Source organism: Mugil cephalus, chromosome 20, assembly GCF_022458985.1.
Source record: "Mugil cephalus isolate CIBA_MC_2020 chromosome 20, CIBA_Mcephalus_1.1, whole genome shotgun sequence".
Classification (NCBI taxonomy): Eukaryota; Metazoa; Chordata; class Actinopteri; order Mugiliformes; family Mugilidae; genus Mugil; species Mugil cephalus.
Genome location: NC_061789.1, coordinates 15,985,561 through 15,997,511, shown reverse-complemented (window position 1 = coordinate 15,997,511; position 11,951 = coordinate 15,985,561). Strand labels below are relative to the sequence as shown.

The following is an 11,951-nucleotide window of genomic DNA, read 5'->3' as shown; positions in this document are numbered from 1 at the left end:
AGATCGGGGAGAAGTCCACGTTACGCGTTTTATCTCATTAGTTTAGTCACTGGATGAGGCTTTTGATGCGATTCTCTACAGTCCCGCTTGTTTCTGTGTCATTCACAGCAATCAGTCATAGGATAAAATGACTTCTCTTGGCACGCATTTGTGAGAAAATACTGATATGTAAATTACATTAAATAAATAAAACGGAGCATTTATCCAGAGCAAACATTCAACCATGATTTGCCTAATGATCAAGTATTAATTTAATCAGCAAATCTATTGTGGTAGGATTCATTTTAAATGCATGAACTAAGCTTTAGTTATGTAGTTTAGTTATGTAGTAGTCCAATCTATTACAGCTTAAGTGTTGTGGTCTCTGTTTGTGACTTTCCTAGGAATGTCAAGAGGAAACAACCTGGCTTTGAAACCTTTTTGAGAAAGCAGGTGGTAACAACTACTCATCATTTAGTCAGTTTTACGTTGGACATCTAAAACAAGGCAAATCTGGAACGGCAGAAACGGAACAGAGAGAGCGAAAATCGGAAACCCGTGCAGGAACCCATGCGCTATATCCGTCGTGTGTGTACTAGCAGCACATGTAACACTTCCAAATGCGCTCCTCTGTGGATTATTCAATGTGAACCGCGATGAAGAAACTCCCTGGCAAGATTAGCTTTGACTTTGTTGATGCGCTTCCAGTCCGGCGAGAATACGCCTGCTTGCATGTTCTGTTGTAATAGACGTGTGTGCAACACCTTTCCCACTTGAAACGAGGCGCCTCTCTCCTGCAGGCGTATAATTAATGTCCCCGTGCCTATTTAAAGCACTTGTGCACGTGCCCTTCCATTCATGTCTCCTATAAGCAAACCATGTAATATAGGGGCTTTTGAGCCCTCTGCTTCATCTGCTTATTTGTGAGACTGAAAATATCATCGGGAGTTAATTATTTAGTGTGGCACAGGTGACGGACGTCCTCAAAACAGGTAGCAGTGTCGAGGGTTAATTTTTTTAAAAGCAGCATGAAGGATATGATTATTTATTTTCCATTTAATCTCATGTCAAATTGTGTTTTAATAGAAAAATGACTTACGTTTCCAATGGGCAGTAGTTGAATGTGCGTATTACGTTTTAAGTTTACACAGGTAAAGTGTTTGGTCACATGCTTAGTAGTAACATGGCAGCCGAATGGGAAGCAACTGGATTTAAGGTCCAGTCATGGTTGAATGGTTGAAAACGATGCATCTTGAACTATGTTTGCATGTTTCACTGGTCAACTCTGAATGTGGCATTTCCACTTTGATTCAAAGGATTTTGTGTGGTCTTTGGTGAGTTTTCTGATGAGGATGAACAAACATTTATAGTATAAGAAATATGTGATGGTCACCTGAGCAGTATCGAGAAAGAAAGAAAGAAAGAAAGAAAGAAAGAAAGAAAGAAAGAAAGAAAGAGGACCGTTCTCATCCAAAACTGAATTTGCTCTATTCCACAGAGGATTAAGAGGATTTTTCTCGGCGACATCCCTCAGCAACAGTCAAATGATGCATTCAGGTGCACACCGTAAACGTCTACTTTGTGCCTACAAGTGCCTTCCGTAAGACCAAAGTAAAATGAAGGTCATTTAAAATTAGGAAGATGTTTTGTTTTGTTTTTTACAAATTAGAAAGTGCCACTATTTTTCTTAAAATGATATATATAAAAAGCAGTTGCTTTCATGGTTAGTTCAGTCGTGCAAAACACTTCAACCTTAACCCAAAGCAAATTGCAAAACTATGAAAAAGTGAAACCATTGTCCACACAAACACCACCAAAAGATCCTGTCTATGAAAAATCTTGTTAGATAAGCTGTTGCATTGCTACTTCAATGTGGTAAAAGCTGAACTGTTTTATTGTTGAGCTCTGTTGTTATTTTTATGTCAGTGTTGCCACTATTGACTACAACAAATGAAATGCATCAGCTTAAGCGTAAGTCATCGTTTTTCATTAAATATATTCAAGAATAGTCCATGTTGACCAGCTCCGCTGCATACAAACAGGTCGTGCTGCAAACAGGCATTTTAAGGCTTTGTGATGTTCAATTTTTGAATTTCAGATCGAGGATTTGGCCATAGACGTATACATGTCTATGGGTTTGGCGGTCTACGCGTTATCGCGAAAAATCCGACACTCACGAGGACCGTGAAGTATCGCTCCACTTCCTATGGCCATATTTGGACGAGCATCGGCGGCGCGTGAGCCCCGATAAGCATTTCGGAGGACCAAAAATGAGCTTTTGTCCGTCGACTATCAGAAGAAAATAAGCCAAACGTTGTTTTCACAGAAGTTAACTGCGCCACGTTCAGGAGAGGAAGCGGCTTCCTGCTGCACAGACCAGAGCTTTGATTCACAGCAACTCTGACACACGCAGCAATAAAAAAAATATACAAATACAAAAAACAAAAAAACATTTCACACTGGAAAACTGTCAGGAGACGCAGGTAAGCTGGATTTAATAATCTAATAGCATGAAAAAAATGCCTCTTTAGACTAATTAAAGCCAAACAAACAGTCATGTATACTGACTCATGCTGCTTCTTGTAATGTGGATGCTTGATTGGCACCTGTTGATATGAATTTCCTGTAGTTGAAAATAATATATATTTTTTCCTCTTTTGGTTAAGTTATATTGATGCATTTTAAAGCAATGTGTTGGCTATGGATCATGAGGGTTTCTAACCCATGGATCAGACCCATCTTATGGGAAAACACATCTGAGATCCTGCTCTATCTGTCTGTGGTCAAAAGTTCTCCTTCTTCAACCCGAAGCCCTTGTGCATATTGTTTGTAGCTCAAGTTGTCACTCGGCATTAAAAAGCAAATTTCCCTAAAATGACTCATGATGCTGGCTTTACCCGAACTACTGGTGGATGAGGCTGCATGGTCGGATCAGGCTGTCCTACTGTTTGTGTGCTGGTAAATGTAGTTTTTGCCCTTTGTTGTGCACATACCTAATGCTAGAAAAAAAAAAGAAAAAAAAGTCCCACACCCATCAAGAATGAAGCACGAACACATGTGCAACAGGGCAGAATCAGATCGCATAAAGCACCGTGATGGGACTGAAGACATGTAACTCTAACACCTTGAACGCACCGGGAACATTTCAGACTTTGGTTTCCAGCTTTTCCTCCAAAATAAACCAGTAGGCTGGGATCAGATCAGATGCCCCTGATCTTGATGTGATTTTTTTTTAACCCCTTTGCCAGCCGACTTATAAAGCTCCCCGAGCTTTCACGCTGCGTTCATAAAATCAATCTGCTGCTCTGGAGGTTCTTGTGGAGGCTTTCTTTCTCTCTGCTTCCCTCTCGCCCTCATTCGCGCACACACAAACACACCACAGAGGTCTCACGTCGAAGTGTATTTTCCCCCCAGTGACAGCCTCGGCAAATGTGAGCCTGCAATTTACCTGTGCTATTTATATTGACATTGATTACATATGCGGCAGATTAAAAGGGTAATAAAAAAAAAAAGAAAAAAGGATTACGTTTCATTATTCGTCAGCTGGAGGAAAGTGGAGCCCAACGAAACCGCCGTGGCTGTCAGAAATCTGCCTGTTTAGTCCGGAGTGTTTGGCTCTCTGTCTCATATTGTCTAGGGAAGTGACCTGCAGGTCATAGCCACGCTAATACATACACCAGTCAATAGGACGTTAGTCATAAATCAATCATTCACTATTTCTATCTCCTCTTTTTATACAGTGGACCGTTATTCAAAAACCTGTCCAAAAGCCAGACATGATAAATAAAAGTTAATTGCTGCACAGATCTAGTATCCGTGAACTGCCAATTGTAGCCTGCGTGGACAGTTCTTTGACTTCAGAGGCGTCCTGTTGTCTCACGGTGTCTTGTATGTGCAGATTGATGTTTTTGCGTAAACTAAACTACGGAGGTGGCGATGTTGTTCCTGCGAGAAAACTCACTGCCTGCTATTTTCGAGGTGAGCGTTGGGCTACTGCTGCTGGAGTGTTTTTTTTTTTTAATTCCATTGTGACAAAAGACTGGTATTGTCTGGGGAATAATAAGCGAGGATTTGTGCCATTGTTTTATACCGCTGTGCGTGGATGTCAGTGCTTTCTGCTGCTTTTTGGCTGCGCGCTGCAGACGCCCTTTACAAAAAAGCTCCCGGCCGTTAATTCCCAGGGTTTTCTCTGGCAATCAATTTCCTAAGACTAGGCGCCTGTCATGTGCCTTGACAACACAGACTCCATGAGCTCCCGGGAGCAGACAACTGGACGCTCTTTTAGCTTAACTATAGATTATGTTATCTGCAGGTGCGGATAGTATAGATCAAGGCAACACTTTTTCACACCCATTCCGCTGGAAAGCTCGTTAGAGATCTGACACGGACCTGGCGGTCTGTCTGATCCGTTTAACCGCACGGCCGCTCAAATAGCATCGCTGATGGCCGGCGATGAGGCTCTCGGTTCCGTCTCAACACGAACCCCACAGCGGAATAATCGGCTGTGCGATATGATCTGAATGCGATTCGCCTCAAATTAAGTTATGAGGGATGTGGAGGTCAGAATGTGCGCGCCGCGTTTCATTTAATTACACAAACAGCCGGCGCCCTCGTAAAAAGGTTAATATTTCTCTTTCATTGCGGAAGGAATGCGACACACTGAGTGCCTCCTCTTAAGTGCGTTGAGAAAGAAAACCTGTCGAACGAGACACTTGTTGCGAGCCACACAAACCCAGTCTTGAGGTCTCTGGGAAGCAGCCAACAGTCAAGTGGTGATCTTTAATCTCTTCCGAATCGTGTGCCAGATAAGAGAGGAATTAAAAATTGCGAACAATAGTCGAGATGTACGAGCTCATGAGTCATGCTGCACCGACCGACACCATTAGGCCAAACAATGACTGACACCGGCAGAATGTGTTTTGGATGCACTTTTCCCTTGAATGTGTTGGCCTCTCCTCTAGTTGTAACACAAGTTGAACTGAGCGCATCGTGGCCGTTATGAACTGTGTGATTATTTGGTTGCATTAAGGCGGAAACGCTGGAACATCAAGGTTTTTTTTTTTTTTTTTTTTTTCCCAGCCTTTGTAGAATTCCATTTACCTGTATTTACCAGCTCCCTTCCCTCTGCTGTTACCATAGAGACACTCCATCCCTATCAGCAAGTCGCCTTTGGCTGCCGGGCTCATTGGCTCTCACAGGAGAGGGAGGCTGGTGAGCAAGTGTTTCCCTGGCACGGCGTCGGCACCGATGTAGCGAGAAAGGCATTTACTCGGCTCTGACAGTGTTTCCTTGGCAGCCGGCGCCCCACCAATGGTGGCATGTCGACCCGTTTTGTCACTACGGGTTGACGGCTGAGGCAGAGTGAAATCCAGCTGGGAGAGATCCACTCCTGTAATTGAAATGAGTTCACCTGGGAGACAGCTGCTCCGCGATGCCTGTTAGCTGTCAACAGTGGAATCTCAGTAGCCGGCTCGTAGGGCCTGTGATACGATGCCTGAGCAGGCACCCGGCCTGTGACACCGGAGTTTAAAGTTGGAGCACATTTCTTTTCCAATTTACCACGGCGAGCTAACCTGCCTCAGGTAGTTCAGCTGCACGGCCTTTTGAAGATGTTATGAACAGAGCGCAACGCTGGTTAAATGGAAGTCACGCAGTACAACACAAAACAGTGACGAAAATTTTCTAATATATTTCTAATATCTGTTATGGTTTTCCGTTTGTGGTGGCTTGTAAAGATTTTTTTTCTGGTGTCCTTTGAAAAACAGATCTAGAATTTAGTCAGAAAGCAGAAATTTCTGAAATAAAATAACTGAAACGTTGAATAAAAACACCCCCAAATCACTGCTTCATTGTCACCAGTTGCTCTAGCACAAAGGTTTTCCTTTCTTCGTACCTTTCATGGGTGTTTTTTCCATTGAAGTATCTGGGGATGCACCGCCAAGGGGTGAAAGAAATATATTTTATACTTTCAACCTCCATGTTTTGCTAGCTGTCAGGGACTGTCACTGTTGTAGACATGTTGTCCTTACGCATGTGAATAATATAGTCCTATCATTGTCAAATTGTGTTCACGGGGATGTACTAGCCCACCCCGGCAAATCGTCCAGATTGGTCTCATAGATTCCTCATATTAAGGCAAATACATGCATACAGTACACAACCTGTTAGGTTGCTGCGGCAACCAGTTAGCTAACGATTCCTGTGAAAATGCAATGTGTCAGGAATGAATGAATGCACTGGCCATGCTTTCCATCGAGAGGGAACTAGTGAGGAATGTGTCTGGTGTCTGGTACATATGAGAGCACAACTGATCATTTTGCTGCCTTTAAAGAGAGATTACCAAAATTCCAATATTTGTTATGTGATGGCAAGTTTTAAGTCATTCCACATTATCATCTCAGTGCCACTGCACTTTATTCTTGATTTGCTGAACCCACAGACCCTGAAAAAAATGGACAACAGAACAGGTCCTCAAAAGTGAAGCCAACGCAAGTAGAGCTCCCCCTGGTGTCTGGGTGCGGTATGAGTCATAGGCTCCACCCCTTCCACATTAGTGGGTGGGACTTGGGACAAACTAAAACTCTAAAATACATGTCAAATAATTTATTTTCAAGGATGGTTTCTCTCATTGTAGGTAGTCAGGAAAGATCAAAGTCCAGAAAGAAAGATATAAGTACAGTGCATAATCCAAAATTTATTTATAACTGGTGGAGACAGAGCAGCACAGTGTTAATCAAACAAAACACAAGTGAGTTTAAAGCAAGTATAGGTGGATCATTGATAATGCGGCTCCACTCTCTAGCAATACGGCACAACCCGTGTCCCTGGGATTCTGGCATCAGTGTGACCAATGGAAGGAAGAGGAGACGCATTGTCCATATTTATATACAGTCTATGGCTGAACCTATAATCTACATTATCTGCTTGACAGGAGTCTGTTTATTTTGAATTAATGCTAAAGTAATTGTCTGTACACACATCTAGTGATTACCGCATTAAGGCATCATTTATTAATCGTTTGAAAACCATGAATGTATATAATCAGGTATTGGTTTTGTTTACTAAAACTCACTCTAGAGAGGTCCAACTCCTCATGTATTTATATTCTAAGTGTTAAGGAGAGATAATATAATAACCGAAATCCAAACCGACTTTGTTGGGACCCTGAGTATCTATACCACATATCCAAATCAAATCAAAAGTCATAAAGTGTCAAGCTGCTAGGAAGACTGTGGCTTATTTTGCAAATCCGGGGGCTTCCGCTCAGAGAGGAGTTCAAATATAACCTAATATTTCGGTCCCAGAGGTAAGAACTGTGTCTAAACTTAGCAGTTATACCCTCAAGTTTGTGATATACTTGCAGCTATGCTGCTGCTGCAGCATTCAGAGATCACACAAAAATATATCCATCACTTAGACAGCTGCTTGAGTAAAGACATGCTCTCAGGGCAGTCACTGACATGTTTATTAGCATCCATAAACTTTGACTGAAAAAAAAACTGTGTTTACACCTTGTCTAGAAATCGATATGTGAAGTGGATATAGAGTAAATTTCAAGAGTTTCTCTCTGGGGCGCTTTGCAAATGACACACTGATGATATGTGACAGAGAACGAGTATTGACACTTAAGTCTAATAGAGTAAAGTGGGGATACTCCAAGTGGGTAACAGATGTCAGCCTCTTGGATCAATAGCATACTGTCCTCTGGCTCGGCTAATGATGCAACTCTTGCCGTGAATTTCCTCCTCTGTCAGAGATGGAAACTCGGCTGCGTGCCGCCGGCTCGGCGCTCTGAGTGATGGCAGTCACACAGGCACGTATGTTTCATTTTCTGTATCCAGTTGGTGTGAGCACTGTAATTTAAAACAGGCACCATCCAAAAAAATGAAAAAAAAGAAAAGAAATGAAATCAACATTTCCTAGTAAACTGAGCCGCATCAGCTCAGAGTCTCTTTCCACCAAAACGCCAAACTAATCGTCCTCTATTACAGCTTGCTAGTAAGACCCTATTGTGTTTTCTGCTGCTAGAAAAGTCTTTTCAGCCCGAGGTTCATTGCCTCTTCTTCATGTAGATGTGCAGACATTGGCTGTCAACTATTGAAAAGGGTGTCTGACTGTCAGAGTCTGTCTAACTCTTCTGCAACAACTTCTCTGTCAATCAAAGCCTCTCTCCGTTGTGCCCTTGTCATTCCTTTCATTTTGGAGTGTCTCCTCTCCTTTCACTGCCGTCCGTGGCACAGTTGCGAGTCTCACAAAGGCTCCCCAGTCGCCCAGGTGGAGACTGTATCACAGTGCCATATATAGGAACATCACAGCTAAAAGGGAGTAAATTGGACGAGCAGGAACAAAAGTGATTGGATGCCATTAAGGAGACTCTCGGTTTGACAACAAGCTTCTGTCTCTTCCTCAGTTGCTAGGCAGATGCGTGAGCAACCTGGAGAGTTTAATACACGAGCTACTGACATTTACATATGTGATTAATTACCGACCGCAGTCACGCTTGTCGTGCCTTTTCGTTCGAAGTGCTACATGTGCACTGTAAATAGTATTGATTCCATAGTGATGAGAGATTTGCTGAAAAATGTGGCAGCCAATAAATGTGTTGTGCTCCTGTGAGGGGATAGTGACGACTTCCATATTGAGTCGCAGGTATTTATAGAAGTCCTCCTTGTGTTGAGATCAAAAGGATTGACTCCTAATTAAAGGTAGGTTCTGTAAATACGTAATTAAGTTTCTAACTTTTGAAGAAGAAAAAAAAAGATATTGCGCTTGAAAACGAGCATGTGGCCTTTTTGTACCTGTTATGCAAACAACCTGCAGACTCTGGGAATCATTAGTGGATTGTTAAAGTCTCCACTTCTGTCTCAAACAGTGCCAGTGCACAGTATTAGTTATGAGGGCATATAATCCAGTTAAACTTTAAAAACACCATGAAGCCAAAATGAGAATTCACTTTATGTGAAGTGGCTCTGAGAACGACCTACTCAGTCTCAGTGAATTGCTTAGCAACACGGTGCCAATCTCCCAAAGGTCGCTAGATAGTCTCATTTTTCTAAATTTCATGGTCTTGACAACTCAAGAATACCTTTCTCTTCCAATGCTTAGATAACATCTGCATTTGTTGAAGACAGAAAGAAAAATGCGCGTTGAAGCGTTGAAATCTATAAGAAAGTCGTGATTTAATTTAATGTAAAGCCTGGGAATTTGAAAAGGATTTTAAACAGGTGATACCACTCTCCGGGGAGTTTCACTGCAGCTGGCCAACTTTTCTATAAACAAGGAGCAGGAAAAAGGGATCAGAAAACCTGTCAGAAGAAATAAAATCCACCTGCTAGCACCTCCATGGTTCATTAATCTCTCTTTTGTTTAATCTGTCAAAACAGTAGGGCACAAAAACAACCAGTTCAGTTCGGTTTCCAGCCTTCTGGCGAAATAAGCAAACTCCTGTCTCCAGCTACATACAGTATTCACTGTGAAGACATGAGAATTATATACAGCATAAACTGTATATAAACATGGAGAACACACCCCCGCTTGTTTTCGCAAAACTGATGCTGTTTTTCTGGCGATATGGGTAGTGCCATCTTGTGACCTGATGACTCACCCACGTTTTTGTTTAGTTGATACCGCGCTCTGCTCTATCTCCGCCAGTTACAAGGAAATGTTGGATTATTGACTATACTTATTATTATTACTTATTTATTTAACTCTCATGGTCCTACAGGGCGGCTTCACAGAGTGATTGGCATGGTAACTCATGATTTGTAATATCGCATCCTGTTTCTATAGCGGCAAACAAAGAAACTTCTCATAAAAATGGACACTTGAATATGTATCAGTATTATATTAAGTACTACTAAAATGACTAAAACCTTCCTTGAAAAAACTTTATTTGGCGTGTATTTTCATGTTTTATTATGGCTCAAGTCCCTCCCACCAACATGGAAGAGGTGGAGCTTATGACCTATCCTGCAGCCAGTCACCAGGGGGAGCTCTACTGACTTTGGCTTCACGTCGCAATTTTTTTTTCGCCCTTTCACCTCAGTCTATGGTTAAGCACAAATTTCAAATGAGCATATTTCCAAAAATGTTGAAGAAATACTTGTGCAAGCCCTTAGACCCTGCTGATGTTTTTCAGATGTAAATTCGTATTCATATTCTTAAAGACCCCTTCATGGCCTACGTCACTGTGACATCACAATGTTAGCTGGCGGCAAAACAGAGAGAAGCTAGAGGCTAACACTGTCACTTTCAACCATTAAAATGTTGTCTCGCTGTATTCTTGGCTGCCAAAACCAAAAAATCTGAAACACTAACTTGAAGTTGTATCACTGCCAGTCGCAGATAACTTTGGTTTGGCTTTGGCGATTAAAAGAAAGGATAACAACGTGCATAATCAACAACGTGCATACTTCATATCAGGTCAGATTGATATGTAATGCATCATCAGTTTCAGCCTGGATAATGTTATGGGTAAGACTAAAGAATGACTGAAGTTACATTAAGTTAATCATTATTTGGGGGAATCTTGTTACATGTTAATGCTATTGCCAACAGTGAGTTAATGTAACGCTAGCCATATGTTTCAGGGGCGCCCAAGCAGAAGAGGCATTTACCGTATTACCCTCCACAGTGGTTCCACTAACTTCTTGTAATATTTTTGTTGGAGCGACTTCACTTGATAAAGACAGACCAGACTTTGCCTCCTCTGTTTCCTCCTTTGGTCAAACTGTCCATCCAGTCAGTGAGAGTGCAGGGGTCGGTGAATCCCATCAGAGTCAACTTTTTAAAATAACACTCACAATCTCAGGGAGTGAGTGTATTAGTATATTCTCTAAAATATGTGTTTTGTGTGTTTTCCATTCTTGCCAAAACAGTCCAATGACATATACTAACCGCCGTTTACAGGCTATAGTGTTTGAGATGTTTTGCATCCAGTTAAGCCCCGCCCCTCAAAATATATCACATTGTTTACAAACCATCAACGGGTCTACTCGGTTCTTTTTATTCACCACACAATACAAACAGCTGGGCGTCTAATTGGTCCGAAACTCACTCTTAACCCCAAACATACATTAGGGTTCAAGACCAGTCATTCAATCTGAAAAATAATAAGTTATGAAACAGGTGTGGTCCCAAGAGCCCAGATATTGAAATCACAGAATCAGTCTGGGATTATGTAAAAGAGACAGTGTAAATCAACAAAAGCAATGTTCTGTTTGACTGAACACTAGTTCAAGTATTATTGTAATGTGCCACATCCAGTGCTTAAAACATATTTCACTATATACATTACATCTGTTAAACTGTATGTACGGCTAGTGAAAATTGAAAATATTTTTTCGGATTCATGCAAAGAGGCAAACAGTGAAATGTTGAAACTTAGATTTATTACAAAATTTATTAAGCGGTAAACACCTCAGAGCAAATCTCTGTCAGCCTCCCGAATGTTTCAGGGGAGCTTTCAGCTTTTAATTGCGTCAGTTGTTGAAGCATTGATGTTAAGCCAACCGCACAATTAAAAAAACACCCTTGTTTTCCCTGCTGCTAGATGTTCTAAAATTACTTGGTCGAACGTGGCAAATTTGTAATTAATGCCAACTATGTGTTTATTGTTTCACTAACAGGATTAGAATGTAAATCGTACAATTAACAGCAACAGTTATTGCACTTTTAATTATAGAGAGTAAAATTACTTTTGTTTTATTGTTGTACGTGCAGGAACAAAAACCGCTACTGAACATGATTAAATTAGTCTAATAGTACGAGCAAACTTCTCAACTGTGCTATAAAAAGATCTTAAGTGATGATGGAGTCGGCCTAAGATTAAGACGTTCTTATCTCAGTTCATTATTCATTCATTTTTATTTTTGTGACAATGCTATTATGCAGCTGTCATGCTTGGCAAATCTTCTTGATTTGCATATTTTGGACAAAGTGTACCAGACTAAAAAGATAAATGACATGCCCTG

At 41.4% G+C, this 11,951-nt stretch overlaps 1 protein-coding gene across 1 annotated transcript in view; it reads left to right on the top strand.

Moving 5' to 3' along the window:
* Positions 1-2,216: 2,216 nt before the first annotated feature.
* baiap3 (BAI1 associated protein 3) overlaps positions 2,217-11,951 on the top strand; it is a 36,295-nt gene continuing 26,560 nt past the window's right edge. The window contains exon 1 of the mRNA XM_047572690.1: positions 2,217-2,462. The gene's annotated coding sequence lies outside the window, so the exon portion shown is untranslated. The remainder of the gene's footprint in view (positions 2,463-11,951) is intronic.